At 39.8% G+C, this 21745-nt stretch overlaps 1 long non-coding RNA gene across 1 annotated transcript; it reads left to right on the top strand.

Moving 5' to 3' along the window:
• Positions 1–10207: 10207 nt before the first annotated feature.
• LOC147641444 (uncharacterized) lies at positions 10208–11668 on the top strand. Its single transcript, XR_015267686.1, has 2 exons — positions 10208–10352; positions 10401–11668. It is a non-coding gene; the product is annotated as an uncharacterized LOC147641444 (long non-coding RNA).
• The last annotated feature ends 10077 nt before the right edge of the window (positions 11669–21745 follow it).

Consider the following 21745-nt stretch of genomic DNA (forward strand, 5'->3'; position numbering starts at 1 on the left):
AATGTTCAAGGTGCTCACTTCTTGAACAAAGCCATGAAAGAGTTGGTAGGAGAGTTTATGATAGCGAACATGAAGTCAACCACATAATGTTGGGTAAGCTGAGAGCCACGTAATTAGGATAGAAGGTTGATGATTGCACTTTGGGCTTATAGAATAGCCACATAATGGTGGGCAAGTTGAGAGTCACATAATTGGGATAGAAGGTTAATGACTGCACTTTGGGCCTATAGAATAGTCTATAAAGTCATAAACAACCACACATCGTTTAAGCTAGTATATAGTCTTGAAGTGGTAGTTACCTTAGACTTTTTGACCCCAAATCTAAGGCTCACCATGGAACACTAAATAGACAATGTTTTCAATCTTGGAGAAACATGGGATTTCCTTGATTTTGACGAAAGGGAACTTGATTACTCTGGAAGGAAGGAGCTAGAGTCTGGAATCTTGGTCCCTGACTAACCTGCCCCGCAAACCTTGATCCAAAAGGAGTTGGGCAATCCATACTGCGATGTCCAAATCCTTGACAGTTATAGCATTTCACTTCTTTGTTCAAGGTTCTTTGTTCAAGGGTGGAACTTCTGAAGTTGAATTCCAGGGGATTGAGTTCCGGGAAAAGGACCTTTCTTCCATTCTGAAACTTCCCATATCCTGAGGTTGACCTTGTTGTCTCTTGGGTGGTGGAAAGTTGGAATCACCTTCCGAAGCTAGAAATCTTCTGAAAGATGATGGTGCTGGCTTTGGCAGGACCTTGACTAGAAGGTAAATCACACTCGTGCTAATGTTCTTGACGAGAGGAAGAGGGACCAGTTCTAGGGCACATTCGGGGGACAGGTAACACAAAACTGGAGAAAAGAATGGCGTGCTCAGCACATTAAAGAACGAGACTTTAAGATCGAGATCTACACACCCATGGTAGTTCAAGTTCGACCATGCTCGTACACAAAAAGGTATGAAGGCAACCACAAATTTGAGACTAGAAAGAACTCTAAGATCGAGGAGGTCTATGAAATGGAAAACGACACTTTGAGCCAAGTGATAGCCCAAGACCACGGAACGATTTTGAGACAATAAAAAATGGAGAGCCCAGAAGTAACCATAGCAATCAAAACAACTAAAGGTCAGGTAGAAAAAAAAACTCGAAAAAGAACCAAACTGAAAAAGAACCATCAACGGTGAAGAATTTAAAAAAAATAAATCGGGAAATCAAAAGTCGATCTCTCAACTGAAAAATCTTCACAGCAAATCATTATGGAGAGAGAGAGAGAGAGAGAGAGAGAGAGAGAGAGGATGTTGCACATTGACTCAATAGTACTTTGATTAGATTGATTTTAAGTACACTAAGTACATGCTTTTATAGGCTACAAACCTTATCTTTTGACTCACATAAATCATACACATATGGAGGACATGACACATAGCATACATTTATCTTATCCAGATAAGATGATGTTCATACATATGTAGGCACACTTACACATATATGAAATGTTCCCACCTATACAAACACATATAGATGGTTACACACACACACACACACGAACAATAGGTACATTGGATGATGTTCATACATATGTAGGCACACTTACACATATATGAAATGTTCCCACCTATACAAACACATATAGATGGTTACACACACACACACACACGAACAATAGGTACATTGGGTGGACACACAAGACATAAGAGATTCCAAAATACCCAACAAATCCCTTATCAAATCAGTGCAAAAAGAGAGAGGGGTATTTCAGAGCCAAAGAGCTTGAGATGGTGAATGGCTACATGCTAAAGTTTCATGTCAAGTATGGTCACGCCGAGAAAGCCTATTATACAATGGTGCTATCCACTAGTTGCTACTGCCACATGCTTGTACTTGAGGATGCTAATGCTAGTAGGCTCCTATGGAAAGTAGTCTCGTTCAATGTTTTAGACTATTGCCATGGGGAATGGACTTCCTTAGATGCTTCCAAGCAATGGCATCTCATGACTAAACAACCAAAGCATTGCATGTGGAATGAGCCCAAGGCCAAGGTATGCAAAGGGTGACTTTGAGGCTGATAATAAAAGCAGTGCAAAATGCACTAAGATTGCCCAGGTGAGCCATCCATGGATAAAACAGAATGCCACATAGGTGGAAAGGGCAGTTTTATTTGGCCCCACTAAGTTAGTAAAGCCTCACTGGATTGATGTTTGTACTTTGTCAACCCGACAAAAGCAATATGCAGTTATTTCTCAATTTACAAGCCAAACATTTTACAGAGGAGGTAGACACATGAATACTTCTTAAATTCTATTGAGCTTATAAGGAGCAAGATGTAGAGGCCGCATTATAGAATTTTGTAGAAATAGTATACAAAGAGTTGGAGAAGTTGCTAACCTTGGGAGGCTAGTACCTAGGGGCAAGACTCCTCAATAGTTGCTAACCTTGGGAGGGTAGTACCTTGGGGTAGGAATCCCCTTGACAAGTATCATTTATTTGGGGCTAAAATCACATCAATAGTTGTCCGCACCAATGCAAAGGCCCTCAGAGGGGCAGACCTCCACCCAAGCATTTCAAGGGAGAAAAGAAGCAGAAGAGCACTCACTCTCGCACTTGCCAAAGAAGGCCTGAGTAGAAGAGGAAGCACAAGACACTACTGAGAAGGCTCTAAGATCAAAGGGTTGGTAGAAGAAGCTCATATTAAGAGGTATTGATTTGATGATAACATTAAAATCAGATACTGACATCAAGAGAACCATGTCCCCAAGGCTACAATAACCACAAAGAAATAGAAGGCCCTTGCTAACAAGTGTGTTTGGCTTAAATGCCTTATTGCTATTTTCGCTATCGGTGAGTCCTTAGCCACTACCATCTTTACTAATGGTTAGAGCACTATGACAGTTGTTGTGAGGAATCCAGTTTTTCATGCTTGCATAAAACACATTGAGGTGCATTATAATTATGTCAAGGAGAGAGACTCTGCAGGGGAAGCTTGGCTTATGTGCCAACACAGGACAACATGGCAGATTTCTTCATCAACGAAGGCTTTCTCATGAGAGAAGTTTGAAGCTTTTTGCAAAGCTTTGAATTTACTTTCCTTTGGGGATTAGTCTAGCCTCCCTCTCATAGTCCAAATAGCCTGGCACATCTCTATACTTTTTGTGCCGGCTCACTCCTTGTTTACATCATTACTCCCAAGAGAGATTTGTAGGCATATTTGGTAGTGATATATGTAAACACACTAGGACTAGAGCAGAGGCACTTTTTCCTTCTTTAGGAGGTTTTTTCCCTCGTGCTAGTATACACCCATCTTGGGGTATACTTATCATCTTTGTACAACACACGTTCATTATCTCTCTATCATCTCATTGTGTGCTCCCTTGAGAGTCTCCATTGTGTGCGCACGCGTGTGTGTGTGTGTGCATTCCTACAACCCTGTTTCCAATAGAGCAGCAACCCTTTAAGCTTAAGTTACATGATTACAAGTAAGTGTTCTATTTCCATTTATTCTTTCTCTTTCCTTCTTGCATTTGCAAACTAAGTTTTTATTTATTTTAGGAGTTAATCTCACCATTAATCTTTATTGAAAAACCATTAAGTTCTATTGAGCATATCATTAGATAGGTTAGGAAAACCTAAAGCATCCTATTGAATTAAAAATCCAAAAACATGCACCATTAAGAAGAGTAAGGGCCTAAATTTTTGGACCACATGTGTATGTACTTGACTGAGCCTAAGAATGCAAGTTCACTACGTACTCGAATGAGCCTAAGAATGCATGTTCACTGCGTACGTACTCGACTGGGCTTAGGAACACATATTCCTAAGTTGACAGGGAAAATTTGCATAATATTCTCATTAAGGAAAGGTCAGATAATATTCTTCCCATAAATGTTCATAATGATGAAAACGATTGAAAACTGACCATCATATGGTGAAGACTTCCACCACTACAAGTGGCAGACCTGTCAAAATTATGTATGCATATCTCATAGAGGGAATGTACATTCTCACGTGTGAATTCACATTCACAAGTCCACATACACTTAGCCATGCATGTTTGCACATTACCACACATGTTCACAAGACTTATCCATGCATGTTTCCATATTTCTTGGCCATGTACGTTCACAAATCCCTATGCATGTTCCCAACGCACTAGCCAATGAATGTACCCAAGTGGGAATGCATGTTCTTAACTTATGAATGCACGTTCACAACTCAAAACATAAAAAATATAACTGAATCCCAAAGTTCTAGGGGCCACCACATGACATGTCAGTAAAGGGTATACTCTACTAAGCTAATCACCCTTATATTTATATAAGATTAAGAAGGATTTTTGGACTTGATCCCCCACTAAAAGAGAGTGCCTCAACAAATGACACTGAATAAATGGCACCTCCTTAAGAGAAACCTCTTTATGCATCGCAGTCTCCAAGAAACCCTAAAGATGCTAGCTTGAGTGAGGCCTATTACTGGGAGCCTCTCTCTTCTGAGCCTTTGTATGGATCTAAAACGAGTTTTATGGACATGATTAGAGACATTATCAAGCCTAGCAACCCCATCCGCTAGAAAGGCAAAACATGGAGACCTCCACTCCAAAGTCTAGGTCAAGAATGAGAAGGACCAACCCACTTGAGGAAGGACTAATAAGGAGTAATCCCTCCTAGAACCAAAATTGGCATGGCCTACAGAAACAATGTTTATGTGTCAGTAGCTTTGGCTTGCCTAGCTCTCAAAACATGAACCTTGGAGTGTTTGGAATAGCCTGGACGCTTATAGTATCTTAGAGGCCTATAGTATCTTCAAGATTAGAAGCATTAGACCCCAGTAGTAGTGAAGGGGGATTCAGGTTCAATATGACCAGAGGGCTACCCAAACTCCTAGGTACACTATAATGGGAAACTTATAACATGGAGCAGGGAGCTTTGGAATAGACCTAGCATTGGGAGGGGCATACATACCTTAGCATGACTCAACCTTACATGGATACCCTCTGCAATACCCCAACTTGTCTCAAGGGTAAGAGAAATATCCTATATATGCCATGCTCTTTACCCATACCCATAATATCACTCTCATAGCCCCACTACCTCAACCTCTACATACACCACTACCTCAACCTCTACCCACACCACTACCTGGGCTACTTTAACCACTAAAGATATCTTGAGGATAGTAGCCCAAATAGGGAGGGATAGCAATGGGGCTCACAAACAACACCACCTCTATTTTTTGCAAGCAATTGGACCAAACACTAGACATCAAAATACAATCAAACCTATGCAAATCGCAAAATTGATGCCAAAGTTAAATGGGATCGAGTATCCCATTGCACACTTGGAAGTGTTTGATCAAATGTGTGATAAATGTGGTTGTCTTGATGACCTAGCAAGGGTGAGTGCCTTTGGCCTCACCATGGAAGACAAGGATAACTTTGACACCCTAAAGACTGCTTTTACAATTGGGTATTCTTGTTAGTGAACCCGTCAACAAGTAGCAAGAGAATGAATCCATAAGAGACTACATTAATAGAGTGAGATACCTCCATTCTCAATGTTCTAATAATGATAAATTCTCTGATAATTAAAGTGAGATAGATTCAATCTCGATATTTTGATAATTAAAGTGAGATAGATTCAATCTCGATATTCTGATAATGACAATTCTCTGACAAACAAAGTGAATACCTCCACTCTTGATGTTTGACAGAGTGAGATACCTTCACTCTTGATGTTTTTACAATGATAAATTCTCTAACGAATAGTTAACTAGGAGATTCCTGGAAGGGATCCTTGATTCAACCTTGCATAAAACCAATCTCCCTGAAGGAGCCCCATACGAAGCATGTTTTGGCACAATGCCTACAAAGATTGATGACAAAGGGAAAGAGCCACATGCCGCACCAACTCTAGAGAAGACCTATAGCAGTAGCCATGCTTTAATAATGGAGTAGTTGAAGGTTAGGGTAAGGAAAGACAACATAGGCTAACCACATTTATACCCTAGTCATCGTGAGTTAGTCTGGTGTTCAATATGCTATGCTAGCCACACAAGCATAGAATTCCCCCACCTAAGACTAAGACAAGGAGGAATCTAGTGTGCATACTACATAAGGGTAGGAAATCATAATACTTCCCATTGCTCTATGAGAGTCAACCACATAGGCAACAGTGCTAGTCAGGGAAACACGTGCCTCAAAGAGGAGTGCTAGGAGTCCTAGAGTTACCCCTACCACCTCCAATGTTGCCACCCATTCTCCCGGGTGACCTGCGTGAACCAATTGATCCTAACATAAATATGTTAGGGGGAGGAAGAGGGAATAGGGGGGGATTCTAACTACCTAGAACCCCTAGAGGCTTAGAGTCCCCCAAGGAAAATCCTAAGTCACTATGTTCAAGATGGTGATAGTGTCTATTTGTTTATATGGCCGCTATGCATTCCAATAGGGGGAGGGACATCAATGCCTTAGGATCCCATATATGGATACCGTATTTGCCCGCTACACTACTATCACTACAAGGGGCCTCACCCAAGTGGCAGTGTCTCCCATCAAGAGGAGGCTATGATAGCCCCACCTCACTGACCAACCCACAACCATTAGTACCACTCTACATGGGCTATGGCATTGATCATAGGTATAAGGATTGCCCATTAAGAGCATCTAATCCAGGCCCAACCCAAGAGCATAAACCAAGAACAAGCCTTATCTTGCTAAGTGTCCAAGGATGGGCTATTATCAATGGTTTCTCTCGATGTGGTGATTAGAATACAAAATAGAAGGAGATTCACTACTCACAAAGCTAGATAAGCTTCAGATTCCTATACTCAAAGGGCACAAAAACTAGCTCGATTCCTACCAGCATAGCTAATAAAGTGTCAAAAAATGCTAGAGTTGCCCCTAAGACCAGAAGATAGGATAAGGGGAAGACTACATGATAGCTCAAGAGGATTCAAGCAAGGACTTCAATTTCATCCTCTTCATCCTCTTCAATGGGAGAAGTGAATCCTTAGCCCACTAAGGACGAAGATGAACTAGTCATAGATCCTAGCAACCTATCTAAGAAGCTAGCAGAATACCCCATTCTAATTGAGAAAAAATACAGGCTAGAAGTAGCCCAAGGATTGGTAAGGGCATGCTAAGCACAAATGGACGCTAGAACCTCCCAGTAGTCCCCACCACTATTGGAGTGGATGCCCATGTAGAGGCCAAATTCACCTTACTCATGAGAAGATCAGGAAATGATATAGTCCATTAAACCAGTTCATTCCATAACCCGTGTTCCAAGGAGGCTTGGAACACGTATTAGGAAATGAGGATAAAATTTTTAAAGTCATTGCCTCCAAGCTCTTGGGTGATGATAGAAGAGTGCCACTTAAAGGAGCCTATACATATTCCATATACCATTACCAGCCCCAAAAGCTTTGTAAGTGATAATGGACATACACTTAGAGATATAATAGGACTCATCGCCTTCCTTTCCTCCTAAGTCCATATTTATATTAGCTCGTTGTTGCAAGGAAGCCCAAAGGATTGGATGTATGGAAGATTAAAAACGAGCATGGAAGAACAACCACTTCAATACTCTTTAGAATCATAAGGAACTTTCTAGGAAAGAGGTGGCCCACTAAGCTTTTTTGAAACTATCAATGAATGAGCTAGGCCACTACTTTGAGAGTGATGATGAAAAGAAATGCCATCCTCCCTGTAAAATACAAGGACAATCAAGTTACAACTATCCTAGATGGAGGAGCTAAAATTAGTATCATTACCAAGTAGTGCTGTGAAGTGGGGGCAACATTCACTTAACACTACCGGTTGTTGTGATAGGGCCATAACAAAACCCATTTTTGCTTTCGCAAAATCTGAGAATCAATACTTTTGGTCTAGGTTTCTACCACTCTTTTGTGGTGATAAAATTTTCTCAACATCCCAATACCTATGACTACATTCTTGGCAAACCCTTCATGAGAGAAACTAGAATGGCTCATGATTAGGACATAGATTATATCTTCATTTGGAAAAAGAATGAAACCCTTGAGGTGCTACAAACATGGATACCTTATCCTATGAGTGGTGGGAGAGTATAATTCAATTTATGACTATTTATCAAAAGTGGAATTGATTTCTGTAAATCCCATGAATTCTTTTATTCAAAAGAGGAATATTGAATATAATTCAATTGAGGTGTTTTTAGCTAAAACATTGATAAGTTTTTTGCTACATCGTCTCTCTCTCTCTCTCTCTCTCTCTCTCTCTCTCCACCTTATCTCTTTTTTCTTCTGTTGCGTCTCATCCACTATTTGTCACATGGTATCAGAGCGAGTCTTGTATCAAGGGTCTCTCCTCCAAGCCTATCTTGCTCAAGTGTTCTCAGCGGCTTCCTGCTTTCTAGAGGCGACTCCAGCCATTCTACATCGTGCGACTTTGCAAGCCTTGCTACATGATTCACCCAGCCACTTTGCATCATCCTCAACAACACCTTGCGTGCATTACCTTCCGTGTGCCGAGGCTTATCGACCCTTTTAGCCAAAACTGCTAGAAGCTGATGAGGACCTTGGCATCGCAACAACAACTAGTGTTGAACTTCAGGAACTCATTGGTGTCCTGGCAGAGTTGATGGCGACTTCACTTGTTGGTGTCCAACAGAGCTTAGGTGGCAGTGTCATTTGCAAGTGATGACCCATGGTTAGTGTAAGTTAACCTGGTCCAGCCCCATCAAAGCGAGGTGTTCCACGCGACTGGTTGTATAGCTGGAAGAGGTGGTGACCCACAAGGTAATCCAGGCATCCACAAGGTAGCAGGCTATAGCAACATGCTCATTTCTCCATGCCATGACTCGTGGGTGCCTTTTATCCATTAAGAGTAATTTTTCATTAAAATGACAAGCCTTTTTCACATGCCCATGCCTTGATTAGATTTAAAGCCTTATTCATATGAAATTCTTTATTGTGTTTTTCCATAAGCATGTATTTACTTTTGAAATCATTAAGCTTGTTTTTCCTCTCTCGTGTTGGGATACCCGGTTTATAAAAGGAGCTAGACATTGCTCTTGCTATTCTATAAGGCAAGTAGTAAGAACTCTCCTACCTCCCCATCAGCATCATGTTGAAGGATACACATGCCATCGACAAGTTTGATGGATAAGGATTTCACACTTGGCAAGTCCAAGTTCGGTATGCTCTCATGAGCGAGGGTTTGTGGCCTTTGGTGAAAGGCACAAAGGTGGTGTATTTTGATGATTCCAAACTTTTGGAAAATGATGAATGAGCTCAATCCCTTATAGCTCTATATATGGCCAAAAAGCTCATCCATCATGCGACCAACATGAAGACCATGAAGGCAATGTGGAACGAGATGGCAAAGTTGTATGGAGCAAAGGGCACTCACTCCCGTATCTCTCTCAACTGTGAAAGTTTTTAGCCTAGAAATGACGAGTGGAGAGTCCCTTCGAGGCTTCATAAGTAACATGAAGAGCACAATGGGACAACTTGCAAGCATTGATGCAAGAATCGAAGAGGAGGAATCCGTCGTGTGGTTCTTCTCAAGGCGATGCCCGATGAGTTCTCCAACCTTGTCACACCACCCTAAATCACCTTCCCAACCCTACCTTCAAAGTCATCAAGGTGGCTCTCCTTGAAGAAGATCAACGACTATGTGTGAAGAATGGAGGATCTACATCTACTTCTCCTCCTACATCAAATGAGGCTCTTGTTATGAAACATAACCTTAAATGCTTTATTGTAACAAAAAGGGACATACAGCTTATCAATGTTTCAAAAGGTGTCCCCATAAGCTCAAATGTAGTAAGTGTGGAGAGCAAGGGCACACTACTTCAAGGTGTCCGTAACATGCTTCTAAACAAGAGGCAGGGAACTTTGTCTCCAATACCTTTACTCCTAATGATGGACTCCTATGAGAAAGGAGTATTGTAATAAGCACACATTGTAACTCTCAAGCCAACTCTTGTACAAGCCTATGTTAAAGGCTTTCCCATTGTTTTTGGTGTATGAGGATGTCCAATGCCTCCCGGTGTCCCATGGTTAGCATTGAGGGGGGGTGTTGAAATTGTATGCTCATGTTAGAGATAAGGTGTGTGTGTGTGTGTAGCGAATCATCTCATGTTAGAGATAAGGTTTGTGTGTAGCAAACTCTAGCCTAGAAGCTATAAAAGGGTCAAATCTCTCTCAATATTGTGTGAGAGGAAAAAGGAATTTGTAAGTCTTGTTTTTAGCTAAAGCAATGATAAGTTTTTTGCTACATCATCTCTCTCTCTCTCTCTCTCTCTCTCCACCTTATCCTTATCTCTTTTTTCTTCCGTTTTGCACTCATCCACTAGTTGTCACAGTATGCACCATGCGGCCTCATGTCTCCCTTGGGCGAATCCCGAGGCTGGAATTCTCCACATTGACAAAGAGAAGCTTTCTGTCTGAGATACCTAGTTTTTGGAAAACATGGTGGGCCTCTTGGAGAGACAATGCCCCAAAGATAGAGCTTGTGGAGGTGAGGCCATTGTGACTCAGACCCGTGACCTCCTCTACGCAGTCATCGGAGAATTCTACCTTGTCATTGGAGCTTTTGAGATCAAAAGCTGATGCCTCCAATTCTGCCTTGTCAAGGTAGAAGTAAGCGAGGGATTCATCAGCCTACAGATCACTGTAATCCCAACAATCTAGAGAAGTGGCTGGGCGCAGCTTGCTGCCACCTCTATGAGGTGCATGCAGCGCAGAGGGTGAAGAAGAAAGATAGACTCTCTGAATTCATCTTAGGCAGCAAACCTTTTGCAAGAGCTGGTTGCTGCCAGGAAGATCCGTGAAGAGGTGCAATGGTGAAGGCGGAATTCTCTAGTTATAGGCGTATGCCCTCGGGGTGTTAGGGCAACAAGGTTAAACTTTATAAAATCCTCAGTCCAAGAATAGGGTGTTGAAAATGGCTATTTGTGAAGCTTTTGGCATGCTTTTAATAGCATGGGGCCACCCAAGATGCAAGAAGCACTTCATGATGCATAATAATTATATCAAGAACACCAAGAAGCATGCTAATCTCCCTTGTCATGGGATTTTGAGAAAGCAACAAACATTATGAAGTTAATCTAGAATCATGCATGCTACTAATCTCTCTTCTTGTAAGTAATGTGTATGGATTAGGAATTTGACTTCTAATAAAGAGCTTGTGGGCAAGGAGAAGATTGAAGCTTCTCGTCTTGTCATGATGGCCAAGTGTTAGCATAGCCTTGCTAACATGAGGGAACACACATGCTCCTACACACATAGCCATGGAGTACACATGTACACATGAGTAAGGAGTAGGAAACATGGATCAAGAGCAAGATGAAAGCTACAAGATAAACATACAAACATAACATCATAGTGTATTCCATATCCATGTATCACATATTGTGTATCCAAGAATCATGTATAGTGTGTGTGCCAGAATCATGTGTAAGAATCATGTACATACCATAGTCATGTCCAATTTGCATATAAGAGGGGCTTTATATAGCCATCCAACCATGTGAATCTTAAGATACCCATGTGACTATTGGGCTACCTATGTGACTATTGGGATCCCATAACCTCCACAAGATCCTAACTCTCCCAATTTTCCATGCAATGTTTATGCTTCTTTTTTAAAAAAAACCAATAACTATGGGCCACATATTTTGATTAAAGATGGTATTGAAAGCTTAGGTGTAGATGCAACTACTGAAATGAGTATTTTGTAATATACATTTTTACTTTACACCTCAAATTGCCTAACAGAAATAAGCTCTCTTTTTCAATTTTTTTTTCCTTGGAAACATGGAAGCAATATTATTGCTTCTCTTATTGTATCTACTTAAGTTTTCCTCCAAGTAAGGTGGATTACATCTCTCAACTTGAGAGGTGATTTGGCATGGCTTTTCTAGTTTTTCAAATTCCTTGGAATTGTATGAGGTGTTAAAGTTTCCTAATTCTATTTCTGGGTAATTATGCAAGAGTGATTGATTATTTTGGTTTGATTTTTGTTGATTTTAGATGCTCTATGCTACTAATTGCAACAATGCATGAATAAAATAAAATGAAATAACCACCACACTCTAATCCACTTAATTGGAGCACTCAAAGCTTATGTTTTCATATTGATAATCACTCCTAATCACTCTAGCTAGGTGACTTCTTGGCTCTATGTAATCAAATCTAGGCCTCTTGGGCTCAAAATCACCAATGAAAGTAGAGATTCCCTTCCAATCTTACAAATAGAATGTCAACCTAAAATAAAACAAGACTTAAAAAATAAAAAGGAAGACTCAAACAACAAAAAACAAAAGCAACCAAGACTTTAAAATTGACCTTTTGGGATGTGACTCCTTATTCGTCGATACAATATTTGGTAAACCCAATAGCCACAAACAACGGATTGAAATCGGAACTACTTCCTATGCTTTTTCCCATTAGTGGCACCAAATATGTTCAATGTTAGAAATATAAGCCCAACTTGTCCCTTAGCCATCAAACAAATGTGCATAGGATGAAGTGTTATCCTAAGGTCAAATCCGAGTATGTAGCATCCCTCCACATGTCCATCCACATGTCAAGGAGCATCCCTACATCAAAGGGGTCATGGAGAATATTTAGGAGAAGCATCTAGCTCATCTACATCATCAGTGATGTCATCTAGGACACTGGATCCAAAGGCTATATAAAGCCCATGTAGCACTCACACTATGAATGAAGCAATGAAGTTATTTCTCATATTATGAATGGCTCAAATCTCTTACCACCTTGATTTCTTTCATGGTATCAGAGCCAATTATGTTCCCAAGGCCCTCATTAGGTTAATTTACTAGTTACTTAGCATATTAATCAACTTATTAATCACCCACCATTAGTGGAGCTAAAATAGGCTTTCCCAAAACAGTAACCACCTGTATTGGAGGACCTCCACCGCCTTCTACAGGGCATATCTTGGCACGCTTTCTTCATAAAATCTCTCCCTCTGCTCAGGGTGCAAGTCACCCCATCGCCTCAATTTTTTAGATCCACTACTTCATGACCCGGGCATTACAGTTTCCCCCAAATATTCATTGCGTCTGAGAAGGCGGCTGTTGGCTTGTTCTCCCTCCACAAAATGAATTGCTTCAATTCCTATGATCTGTACATGCACCCCAATGTGCTCTATCTTATCCTAAAAGGGCTTGCCAAATGGTGCAACTGATCTCCAATGGCAAGCTGATTTGCAGAGGGGGGTTCTGTAGATTTTCTACATAAAGCATTTTAATGCTTGGTGGTAATGATCTTGCTTAATCCTTTTTTAATGATCATAATAACGTTATCTCATGCACAAAAGGTCTTTGATTAAGCATTATCACATATCTATCCACGTAGATAATAGGTGTGTATATGGTTATGAAGCTTGAAAGCCACCTCTTAACACTCCCCTGAGTATATCTCCTCAGTGGGGTAAGACCTCCCTATCTATGGCATCCACATCAATCATAGCTTCTAATTCTAAGTGTCCTAATTAGGGTTTCACACCTGGCAAACAAAGGTGAAGGGGCATTTAATGAGAAAGAACTTATGGAGCTTAGCTAAACCACAAGTAGAAGGAGGGGGAGAAGGAGTTGTCACTAGAGATACCACTATTGCTTTACAAGCAAAGGATGAACAAACTTTAGGGATAATAATCACAACATTAGATGATAATTTTATACATTATATAGATGATGCTGACACTGCAGCTCAAGCTTGGGAAACACTTGAGAAAATTTTTGGTGCTAAAGCAAAGCATTCTAAGATTAGTCTTAAAATGCAACTCTATGGGCTCACAATAGAAGCAAATGAAGGAGTGGATTCACTCATCAATAGGTTAAAGAGTCTTATGACTCAACTTGTGTATGTCCAACCCCCTATACCTAATGAAGATGTTGTTTCCATCTTATTGAAGACTATGCCTTCAAAATTTGATCAACTTGTCACTGTGCTTAAAGAGAAGGATCCTATTCCTTTGGAAAGTGTGATAAACTCTTTGTAGAAATAAGAGAAAAAACAAATCAAAGACTTCCAAGAAGGTGCCTATGCGATCTCCACCATCAACATCAAGAAGGTGCCTATGCGATCTCCACCATCAACATCAAGAAGAAATGTGCAACCTGTGGGAGAACTAATCACCAAACAAAGGATTGCTTCACTAACAATCCTTGTGTGCATTGTGGAAAGACAAATCATCCATCACAAAGATGCTACCTCAAGGACAAGAAGAAAGAGAAGGTCAACATTGTTGAAGAAAATCACTTTGTAGAAGTCTCCGATATTGTTGAACCTAGAGATGATGATGATTCCTATGTTTTGTAAAAAGGTTGTCATTGTCCACTCTTGTATGGTAAAAAAAAGCCTTAGTTGTTTTCTTCCCTTCTTGTTTGTAAAGAGTACTCAAACCTTGTTATTATATGGTTGAGACTCTAATGTATCAAGGGGGATGTTGTTAGGCTCAAAACTTTTACTAGAGTGTCAAGTTTGGCTTAAGGGGGGTGTTAGAAATATAAGCCCAACTTGTCCCTTAGCCATCAAACAAATGTGCATAGGATGAAGTGTTATCCTAAGGTCAAATCAGAGTATGAAGCATCACTCCACATGTCCATCCACATGTCGTCAAGGAGCATCCCTACATCAAAGGGGTCGTGGAGCATATTTAGGGGAAGCATCTAGCTCATCTACATCATCAATGATGTCATCTAGGACTGGATCCAAAGGCTATATAAAGCCCATGTAGCACTCACACTATGAATGAAGCAATGAAGTTATTTCTCATATTATGAATGGCTCAAATCTCTTCCCACCTTGATTTCTTTCATTCAAGGCAAGAGCTTACCTTAGCCCATACCAAAGTAAGTATTTGGTACTTCAGCTACAAAAGTAACATCCAATATGGGTGTGCTAGCTTGTCTTTTGTATCCTCTCCATGTTATCACACTACTACTGAGATAAGATTCCATGGCTATGGGATTGAAGGAAGAGCTCTCTTTGCCTAAATCAAGGTACTTCATCATAGAGCTGAGGCATCCGGTGTGGGTACACTAGCTCATGTCTTTTGCATTGTCTTCTTATCAGATTGAGGCTATGGGAGTGAAGAAAGAGCTCTCTTTGCCTAGATGGAGGCAAGAAGAGGATCGCCTTCACGGTGGGTAGAGGGGAAGCTCATGAGAGGGAGAGACATACACTCAATCATCCTTTTCGTGCAAAAGAAACCATCAATAGCTATATAAGAACCCAACAAACTATAAGCAATCAAGAGAGTATCAAGAGAATGGAGAACAAGGAGAGCTCACAAGGAAATGAATGTATATTGCTTAATATAAAAATGACTTACATATACTAGGCTCGACAAAACTTAAAAAAAGTCCATGCCCCACTAGTTCTATCCTTAAGCAAGTATGTACATGAAGTTTGTGACTTCCCTATTTCATTGAGATTAGGGTAAGGCTGATTCATAGATTCCAGCATTGCCTTATAAAGGAATGGATTTTTGTGATAGCAAAGAGCCTTTACAGTAGGACAGGCAGGCAAAACCATGTTGACCAATGAAGTGGTTAACATATAACGATGATTTATTAGGAGATTATTTATCAGAGAGCATGCAATGAGCTTATTTGTGATTTGCTATCTTGGTTAGTGCTTTATTATCCCGAGGGATTCACTCTTAGAAAACTTATGATATCACGTGAGTGTACAAGTGGGGGGTTTTTTGAAATGAGGCATAAGCTTATAAGGTAGGGGTAAGGCCATGTATTTGGGTGAATACTAAATCTTAAATTTAAGTTAGGGGGAGGGGGCCTCAGGGGGGATGGGGAGGGGTATAGCAACTTTAAGGATATGTGATAAGTACTTTTGATGAACATAAGGTAATGATATAATGATATCAAGAAATGATCACAACATGCTTCAATAATGATTCGAGTAGGTTGTGGCAAACACTTCTCTTTTGGTCCACACTACTGTCCCACAGCCAGTTGCGCCCATTCAACCAAAACCAGTCCCTAAAAAGCTTTTTCGCTCTGCACGTAAGGCATGCAACAAAAAGTTAGCACTTGTAGAAAAAGAAGCCAAAAGGCTAATAGACAAGGAAAGTGCTAAATTTGAAGAAACATGACAGGTGCCCAAGCAATTTAAGACCTTTCAAATGGCCGACTGCTTTGTTCAATATGATTCGGCTCAAAGGTCTAATAGTGGGCTACCTACTGCTGGGACCTCATATGATGGTCTAGCCATGTGAGACCCCTGCCCCCTCTATGCACCAAACTCACGAGTGCTAGCAGAGCGGAAGTAGCAACCTCTTACGCAAGGCAGAGCTTCCTACTCGGGGCCTCACCCACCACCACGGATGTCCGGGCAAGGGACTAGTCTGGCGGTTCTTCTGAAAATTGAGATCGGAAAACTTTCCTTGCCCAGAAGGCACAAACAATTCCTCTAGGAAAATCTTCTAATGGGAATTTATCTAACGAGATCAAAAGCCTTAACTATTCTATCTATTCCGATTGAACCCGTAGGGGTCACATGGTCGAATCAAGGAAGGGACTTGAACTTGGTTCATAAGATCATCGCTTTTTCCCCCACAAGTGAGGCATAACCGTTGATTCTTTCCCATAGAGCAAGAATCTCCCTTTGACTTACTTTAACTATCGTGACTTAAACCTAACTGAATTTTGTATCCATCAATCTAGCCTAACCGGCCCATGGGTTAGCCAACCACCCACCAACCACTGTATTGGTGGGATCCCTCTTTATAAAAATTAGGTTGTGTTTGTCCCGGGTACCAAGGAAAAGAGTTCCCAGGCCCCCTAGCTGGCCAACCACCCAACCACTGTATTGGTGGGATCCCTCTTTATAAAAATTAGGTTGTGTTTGTCCCGAGTACCAAGGAAAAGAGTTCCCATGCCCCCTAGCTGGCACTCATGCAATTATTATTAAATAGACACACCACTTACACACCCAATATGAAATTGCCTTTTTTCTCAGATTCAACTTTCTTCAAGACAGAATTAGAATAAAACCATAGTGTTTCCATCATAATCCTCAATATTCCAGTTTCATTGTTTTACAAACAAGTCTTATCCGGACTCTCCGTTGAAGACCAGCTAGTCAACCAATGAGATCCAATTTCATAGTTTTCCAGTTCACTTAAATAATTCTCGCCAATCCATGAATATCTTCCTCGACATAAGCATGGGTGTCCTAGCAGCCACCGTGAGCCCGTGCATCGCCTGGTCAGAACCCTCTAGGATCCTCCTTAGGTGTCTTAGCACTTCACTCACAGACCGCTTCGTCAGCCCTTGTCCATCATACCGGAAGCGTAATATTTTCAACCGTACAGAGGCTGGTCAAGACCTTGGCAAGCTTTACCGCGAGAGACGTCCTTCGATGACTCCCCCGCATTGTTGTTGCAACGTAAACTCTCCTTAGATTAACAATAGGCCAAATGCTTCCTCCAACATTCTAGCGTAAGACAGTCCTTTACAAAAATAAAATTTCTATGCAAGTAAAATTTTTCCATTGAGTTTGATTTCCTCTCACTGAAAGCCATTTCACGAGAGACATTTCTGGTGTTAGTTTCATAAGACCCTTTTTTCCAAAACTTTGACTTTCTTAATGAAAATCACAAATCCTGTATCTCGGTGATCCATCCATTAATCAACGAATTTCGAACTTAGTTCTAGACGATTTTGGGTCTTAGGGAAAACTTCTCTTAATCAGTCAGTTATCCCTTCTTCGTACTGAAGAATTGGGAGTGGTCACGAGTCTTGACTTAGTTTACGAATCAAGAGATGGGTAGGCACCTTACTGACCCACCTTTCTCACACGGTCATGGTCTAGTACCAAATTACTTGAATTTATTCCTAAAGATAATTCTCCATTTATCTGATAAAATAACTGTGATTTCTAAGCATAAGGGTAAATATCCAAAATTCTAAAAAATTCATTCTTCCTTGGACATAATAGAATTATAGATAATTCTATTCGTGAATAATGGAATTTAACAAGGATATTTCTCTTTCCAATGATCCTTTAATGGATATGCATACATTATTTTATTAAAATATTCACATAGAATTATACTAAAATATTATTTTCTTGATTTGGACCTAGGCATCAACATGCCATAATTATCTACAGAGAAATATGATGAAACATTCTCTTTTTGATACAAAATTAATTTATGCATTTTCCTATTTAAGGATACGATGAAAATTTCTCTTTTGATAAATAAATATACCCATGTATAAACATACCATGAATATACCTATTTTAAAATATGACAAAAATTTCTCTTTTAATATTTAAAATATTTATGCATAGAATATCGTGAAAATTCCTCTTTTTGCATCTAGATTTTTATGCATGCACATACTTAAAAAAATGAAACAAAAATCCTTCTTTTAGGATTAAAATGTTTATGCATAGAATATGATGAAAATTTCTCTTTTTGCATTATCAAATTTATGCATAATCATAATTACATAAAAATATGGTGAGACTTCCTCTTTTAATATAAAAATTCTTATGCATAAACCTAAGCATAATTACATTTAAACATCTTGTTTATTTTTAAAAATATCCAATTATCACTTCCCATATGAAAATAATTACAAGAATGTTAGCATAAACTCTCTTTCAACTTAAAATGAATAAATATGACTTTTCTTAACATAAAACAAGCTTAAATGAATTAATCCTCTTTTTATTAGATTAAAAATCATAAAAATGCTTAATCTCCATCTCTAGCTTGTTAGGCCTAGGGTTTGGGTAAGAAAATGAGATTAGGACTAAGATCTATCCTTCCAAGAAGGATTTAGCCATATAGGTGAGTATTCTTTCAAAAAGAGAGATTTACAATTCAAAAACATTACTTTTAAGCATAAGAGATTAACATTAATGCATTTAAACAACATAAATCAATAAAAGCATGGTTTTAAGAAGAAACCATGTAATAGAATGCTTCCCAAGCATTAGAGAGGGTGGGAAGAAGATTACCATTCAAGAAGAGAGTAAAACACCATTGTTTTAGGCTTGCCCTTGGTTTTTGGCTTGATTCTTTAGGGAGATGTGAAGCCCATAAGAGGAAGCTTTGCTGCCGCGAAGAAGAGGAGGGCAATCTCCAAGAGAAGATGAGGATTTGTGAAGCTCCAAAGCTTCACGATGGAGAGGCAAGATAGAGGGATAATAAAAATACACTAAACTGAAAATTACATTAGCATAGAATTACTCTAAGATGAAAATACAAAGGAATGGGGTTTTATTTATAGGAGGGGGAGGCCACCAACCAAGTCCAACTACTGGGATCTAAAGGTTTCCAGCTTCAGTTTGATCCAATTTGGACAAGTTTTGGAACCAGTTTGGCCCACTTTTTTCATCCAGTTTTAAAGAGGAGAGATGAAATATCTCATTTTTTTGAATTAAAAATTAGGAGCAATGATGAGATTCTAGGTGCCTCCTTCATGAGCTCATGAGGTGTCAAAATTCTAATTTTTTACTAATAAATCCTCATTTTTAAGTATTAAGTGTTGTACTAGTCAACTCTTCATCTTTATGTGAGAATTTACTCCTTTTTGGGGGATTTTCTTTTATTCTTGCATTTTTCTCATTCCAACACTTGGATTAACCCTATTGGTCCTTTAGAACACTCTTTGGACCTTAATCCATAATTTTCTAAAAATGTGGATCCTTAGGCACCCTTAGGCTAAGGTGTTTAATGCATATATTCATTTTATTTCTAATGCATATTAGAAAACTCTTTTTAAACTTCTGTTTCAGGGGAATTCATCTTAAATAAAAGGGATAACTTTATATCCAAAAAATCTCAAAACTGTATTATCTCTGTCTAGAATATTCTCTCTCTAGACCAAAACAAAGAAAAACAATGTTTTCTTACATTCTAAAATAGGGAATAATTACAGGGGACTGAGAGGAGAACTTATACATCTTTTAGGGGCTGAGGAGGAGCCTTACATCCTCTCCCACTTGAAAAACGCAAGATGTCCTCATCTCATAAAGTGGGGATAGTCCTTTATCAGTTCTTCTTCTTTCTCCCAAGTGGCATCCTCTAAAGGATAGAACTTCCACTTGACCAACAACTCCTTAAGGACTCTGTTCTCCTGAGAGCCTTCTCTCGAACATCTAGGATTTCTTTAGGTTGGAGTTCCATCTGGCCTTGAGTCTGAGAAGTCGACTGTTCATCATCCAGCACATGACTCGGGCTAGGTACATACTTTTTAAGTAAACTGACATGGAATACATTATGTACCTTGAGATGGGGTGGTAGAAGAAGTTCATAGGCTAGATCTCCTATTTTCTTAGTAATGGCGTACGGCCCACAGTATCTTGGAGATAGCTTTTTGTACTTCCCTAGAGATAAAGAACTTCTCTTGGGTCGTACATGAATGAAGACCATATTTGATTCTTTAAACACTCTCTCCGTTCTTTTCTTATCGGCATATTGCTTTTGCCTGTCCTAGTGGGTAGCCTTAACATCTTTGTGGATTGCTTGCATTTGCTGCTCCATATCATCAAGCATGTGTCTGGATATCTCGACCCTGATCAATGGGTTGGACCAAGTTAATGGTGTGAGGCAATCTTGTCCATACAGAGCTTTGAATGGGCTCATCCTGATACTTCGGTGATAAGAGACATTATAAGCAAACTCAACTAGATGTAAGTAGCTTAACCACTTTTTGGGTTCTCTGCCACCACAGCATGATCGAAGAATATCTTCAATTACTTGGTTGACTCTTTCTATCTGGCCATTTGTTTTTCGGGATGATAAGCAGTACTGAGATCTAAGGAAGTTCCCACTGCTTCGAAGAATGAAGTCTAGAACCTTGATGTGAATTTAGGATCTCTATCGCTTACTATCCTTCTGGGTAAGCCATGCAGCCTGAAAATCTCCTTGAGGAAAACTCTGGCAACACCCACTGTAGTGTAGGTTTCTTTTACTAGAATCAGATGGGCAACCTTGGTTAATCTGTCAACTACCACAAAAATGGAGTTGTAACCTAATTGCACTAACATTAATTGAGTAACAAAATCCATACTAACACATTTCCACTTCATGTGTGGAATGTCTAAGGGATGCAGCTTCCTTGGCATCTTAACCCTTTTTGCCTTGACTCTTTGGCATATTAGACACTGGCGCACATGATTAAGTACATCCCTTTTGAGTCCTGGCCAGAAGAAGCTCTTCTTTATAGACATGTAGGTCTTTATGAACCCTAGATGTCCAGCTATCAAACTATCATGGGCTTCTCTCAGAAATTTTCCCTTTGTTTCCTCATGATTGGGAATGCATAGCCGATTATTATAATACATGTATCCTTCATCCAATTTGTACCCACAAGAACTCGACTCATTTCCTGAGGAGTCTTGATTTCCTGCATCAGTAGGGTAGTGGGGTCAAGAGAAATCCCATCCTTAGATACTATAAATCCCATCCTTAGATACTGTAAATCCCAAGTATTCGACATGTTCAGGAGAGAAAGTGCACTTACTCATTTTTGCAAAGAGTTGGTGCTTCCTTAGGATCTCTAGGACTTTACGCACATGATCTTCATGATCTGCTGCATTCTTAGAGTATACCAGGATGTCATCGAAGAAGACAAGAACAAATTCATCCAAGTATTCTCTGAGAATGTCCTACTACATGAGGCGATTAAACGTTGCTAGGCATTTGTCAGGTCCGAATGGCATGACTGTAAATTCATAATGCCCATATCGAGTATTGATGGCTGTCTT

Source organism: Cibotium barometz, chromosome 2, assembly GCF_041138505.1.
Source record: "Cibotium barometz isolate CiBa-2024 chromosome 2, ASM4113850v1, whole genome shotgun sequence".
Classification (NCBI taxonomy): Eukaryota; Viridiplantae; Streptophyta; class Polypodiopsida; order Cyatheales; family Cibotiaceae; genus Cibotium; species Cibotium barometz.